Source organism: Fundulus heteroclitus, unplaced genomic scaffold, assembly GCF_011125445.2.
Source record: "Fundulus heteroclitus isolate FHET01 unplaced genomic scaffold, MU-UCD_Fhet_4.1 scaffold_28, whole genome shotgun sequence".
NCBI classification, from domain to species: domain Eukaryota; kingdom Metazoa; phylum Chordata; class Actinopteri; order Cyprinodontiformes; family Fundulidae; genus Fundulus; species Fundulus heteroclitus.
The window spans coordinates 4,081,971-4,087,051 of record NW_023396689.1 but is presented as its reverse complement, the minus strand read 5'-3'; the positions used below and the strand labels follow the sequence as shown (position 1 = coordinate 4,087,051).

Below are 5,081 nucleotides of genomic sequence, written 5' to 3'. Positions count from 1 at the left end.
TATGTGTATGTATGGATATATATAGATATAGATAGATATATGTATATATAGATAGATTTATAGATATAAATATAGACATGTAGATATATACAGGTATATATGTAGATGTAGATATTAATAAAGTAATTTTCACATTGATAGGGCCCATGCTACATACTCCGGTACAGTAGGTGGCATGCACCTAAAAGCTAAGGTTGCAATCTGCCAGTAAACAAAAAGAAGAAGAAAAGAAGATGGAAGACACTGGAGCCTTATCCAGGTGTGGTACGACGTGGCCTTTGACACGAACATGAGGCTGTTCATACTTTGGAATTTGTCTAACTCTGAATCTCCTGCCTTTTTTGCAGTTTTGTGTTTTTGGATTACTCACCCGTTTTCGAAGTCTTGCTCGACGAACCTGCACCAGAAGAATCCTTGGCTCAGATGTTGCTCTGGCGCTCCCCCTCGAGGTTCCTCTTCCCGGATTCTACTGGTTCTTTCGAATCCTCTGGTCCAACCATCTGCCTCACCGTCAGTCGTGGCTCGTCTTGGATCCCTCGCCAACAAACCATCAGTCCGCCCTCTAGCTGCTAACCACCGCCCGTCCTCGAGCACTCGGCCGCAGAGTTTCCCTCACTGTCCCTCCTCAGGTCCACTCGAACTAAATGGTAAGCAGCTTGGCTTCTGAAGATTTTCTTCTGGTTCTTCGTGCTTAACATCTCCCTTCTTTCTCTCCGCAGTTTCCTCCTGCACTGACATTCAGACCTCGATCACATTGTGTTATGTCTGTAGCCTGAACTTTAATAAATCATCTTTAAACTACATTCTGTCGTCTGCATGTGGGCTAAACATATTAAAACCATGACAACTGCGTTATGGACAATTTGCTGCTCATCTTGCGCTACACAGGGTTTGCTCTGGGAGACAACAGAGGCTAGCGTGAGCTTGTTTACTCCAGGGACCAGCTACAAGCTCTGGTTAACAACCCATCCAGAATACCTGGAGCTCCACCAGAGATGCCCAAGGAGAAATGAAAGACAAGCAGGGTGAAGCCGACATAGATGGAGGAGGAAATATAGACCTGCGTCATGGGAAATGTTCAATCCCTCACAAAGCAGGGGAATTGGATGCTCTATTCACTTTATTTTTGAACGCAGAAGTAAATATGTATTTTTTTTTATTTTTTTTGTGCGGCACTTCCGTTTCAGTGCTTCCATAGGCCAACTACCATTAGCTTGACTGAATTGGTAAACTGTTGCAGCAACATTTCCAAAAATTGCAGAGCAATCAAAGCGGCAGGTCAGTGCCACACCCTCAAACTATTCATGACTGAGAGGATTATATGAAGAAGTGTCCTCATATAATATACAAAGACATTTGTAACTATTTTGTGTTGCCACTTGGTGCTGATGGCTCTACAATGCTAATGTACCGAGGCGTCCCTCCACAGTGGAAAAGTTGGCACGGTGTTAATAAATAGTAACATTGACAACCTGGTATTCATGAGGACTGATGTCCATTCAAGCCAAAGCAAGTCCGACGTTCACTCTGCTGGATCCTGACTACATCAACCGGCACTACTGAGACGGCCAGAGTGCTGTTGTGTTGCGGCTCCAGGGGAAGTCCATCAGTCACGCAGCGGTGCTCTTATGGAAGGTAGGCTAATGAATTGTCTGATTCAAAAACATACTAGCTGTTGCCTCATTGTGATTAGATCACTGGTCAGTTAAAGGTATACTATGCAACCGGGGTTGATTTTCCAGCGAGGCTCCCCCCAGAGGGCGAAAGTAAAAGTGCACTGTCGTAAAGATGCTCAGCTGTTCTGGTTTCTCCTCAAGCCAGGCGCGGTTGTTTTGAGCTTAGCAGACAGGCGAACGCAACGAAAAGTGGAAAAAACGGCAGTACAGTCAATGACTAACACAGTGAAGGTATGAACATCAAGCTTCCCGCAGCGCTATCTTGGCGAGGCGGCCGCGGCGGCCGTCTCGCCAAGCCGCGACCGCGGCCGCTGCCGCCTCGCCAGTTTTATTATTATTATTATTATTATTATTTTTTATGTTGGCGAGACGCTACCGCCACCGCCTCGCCAAGCCGCAGCCGCCGCCTAGCGTCTCGCCAACATAAAAAAAAAAAGATAATAATAATAATTATAATAATAATAATAATAAAACTCGATATGCTTGCATGTTTATTTGACATTAGCACGCGGTTCTTTGTTGTTGCTTTCGCGCGTGCATATAGTGAATGGCAGGGCAAAAACACATGGAGTTCTCGCCGTAAAGCGAGACTTCTGTGTGTGCGGGCCGTGAGCTCTTGCAATTGCAAGTGCGGTATTTCCCCCACAGACCCCCAGGGCGGCCGAGAAAACCTTTGTTCGACCTGAAATGACTCATTTAATCATCCAAAACGGTATGGAACACATTAATTAACTGAAAAATGTTGCATAGTAGGCCTTTAATTTTACAAAGATAGCAGTGTTAGAGGTTTGGAATTGAACTGACGTTATAACTGGATATCAAAATGTTCAACTACCTACTTCATAATGTTTAGGCTTGAAGTTTGAAATTGTACCAATCTGTGTGCTCTCAAAGCTCTTGACGCAAGCTTGTCACATTAAAATGTAAGTTAGCTTTAGAATCATGCTGTGCGTCTATTTCTAGTTTATTTGTTAGGGTATCAGTGTTAAAGAGCTAGTGAAAACATTGGCTTCTAAAGCATTTGTGACATAAAAGTTAGTATATGATTAACATTTTTATTTTCTAATCAACATATTGTTAACCTTTTCAAGATAAGTGAAAGTCTGATCTTTTGTTCATTGATTATGCCTGGGTCAAGGTAAGGTCATTCAAGTTTGGGTAATGTCAGCACACCACCTCTTTCTGTAAAGATAAGCATTCTAATTCATAACAGTCTAATCTTGAATGGCAATTTCGATAAGTGCATCAGGAAGGTAAATAGAAAAATATGGACAGTTTATAGTTGTCACTATAAACTATCCATATTTTATATAAATATTGTGACACCAAGGACTGTAATATATCAAAAATAACTGTTCCTTTAACTTTGTTAAAAGGTGCAGTTTGCCGTGGCCAAAGGTCTGACTGGATTGTCCTGAAAAGATGAGCAGCACCATCCCCAAATGGTTGAATGATGGTTGTTTCCTGCACCACAAAGAATTAAATGGCCTACAAATATGCCATAAGTGAAATGTTTAAACCTAGTAATATTTTACCATTTTAAAAGGGAAATGTAATTACATTTACTGTAAACAAATTGCTGAAGTTAATAAATGGAATTAATAAAATACTGTATCCTCTTGCCAGTTTATGTTCATAAGATACACTTTAGTTCTTTACATGTGCTTTGGACAACATTCACTTGATCAAATTATGAATAAATGCAAATTACATTAGCAACTGAAATGGATAAAAAAAAATACACATTTTAGTTGGACACAACTTTTGTATATGTAAACATTTAAACAGTCTGTAACTATGGATATACAGTACTTGAAAAGGCAAGGCAAATTTATTTATTTGTATAGCACATTTCAGTACAAAGACAATGAGGTGTTCCGGGCACGTCCCACCGGGAGGAGGCCCAGGGGAAGACCCAGGACACGCTGGAGGGACTATGTCTCCCGGCTGGCCTGGGAACGCCTTGGGATTCCTCCTGAGGAGCTGGCCCAAGTGGCTGGGGAGAGGGACGTCTGGGCCTCCCTGCTGAAGCTGCTACCCCCGCGACCCGACCCCGGATAAGCGGAAGAAGACGGACGGACGGACGGACGGACGGAGACAATGCAAAGTGCTTTACATGATTAAAATATAGGGAAAACAGAATAAAAGCAAGTTGGAATAAAATGTAGAAACAAAATAAAACATGGGAGAATAGAAACTAAAAGCAAATATTAAAAACAGTTGTACTACAAAGTTGAATGAATGTTGTTTCAGTAAAACAGTTTGACTAGCACAGTCAAAGGCAATCCTAAACAAATGTGTTTTTAATCTTGATTTAAAGAAACTCAGGCTTTCAGCACTTTTACAGTTTTCTGGAAGTTTGTTCTAGATAAGTAAAGCATAGGAACTAAATGCTGCTTCTCTGTGTTTAGTTCTGGTTCTAGATATGCAGAATATGCTGGAGTCAGAAGACCTTAGTGGTCTGGAGGGTTGATACACTGATAACAAGTCTGTGATGTATTTAGGTGCTAAGCCTTTCAGGGATTTACGAACTAACAGAAGTATTTTAAAACCTATTCTCTGAGATACAGGGAGCCACTGTAAGGATTTTAAAAGTAATTCCAATATGAAAAACTTTAAGGTGCAAAAACAAAGAAATATTTAAAAGCGGAGATCCAAAACACATTGTGTATTATGATTCCACTTGTTTACAGTAAAATATAACTAATCAGCAGTGCAGAATAGATATACCTGGAAAAATAGAATTTTAAAGACAAATGTTTACAAATGAAAGTACAATCAAGGCACTGCATGCTGTCAAATTATTATTTACAAATCTTAAGCTTCAGTGGAAATCTGGATCTTTTTGACAAGTAAACTTCCACGCTCAATCAACATCCTTGTGGATGATTTCCCCCCTGCATGTTTACAAGGGTTGCACAGATTCTTAGGAGTTTGTCCATTTTATATACCAAGTTTATGGGTACAGTCTGGAAGATAATTTTGAAAACTTTGAGCCTCCTAAAAACTCTTTCTGCGTGTATGTGGACATTTTCAATCCTCCTTGTGGCAGTTAGATTCTTATCAGACAAGTGCCCTCCTTTATGAGTGAATGCTGGTAGAACAAGGTTAAATCGCCTCTCAAACAGCAGACATCCAATGCTAAAGCCTCTGTCTCCCATCACTTCATTGCCGGGACAAAGATACTCCAGGACGCCAGCGTTTTCCCTGCGACATACATTCTTCTTCTTGTCTCCCAATATGTAGGTGTGATTCATCAGTGCCTGAAGTGTCAGTATCTTTATTCATAGGTGACTGTGCCTATGGAGCGGTCTGGTCAGCCTCTACATCACAGTGGCTGTCATCTGTCAAGCACAAGACCACATAAGCCCACAATCAGTTTAGCAAACAGCATAAAATATATCG

The 5,081-nt window shown here is 41.2% G+C and overlaps 1 long non-coding RNA gene across 1 annotated transcript; it reads left to right on the top strand.

Annotated features, from left to right (window-relative positions):
- Positions 1-225: 225 nt before the first annotated feature.
- On the top strand, positions 226-777 carry LOC110367239. The gene is made up of 3 exons (XR_002427331.2): positions 226-259; positions 348-647; positions 720-777. It is a non-coding gene; the product is annotated as an uncharacterized LOC110367239 (long non-coding RNA).
- The last annotated feature ends 4,304 nt before the right edge of the window (positions 778-5,081 follow it).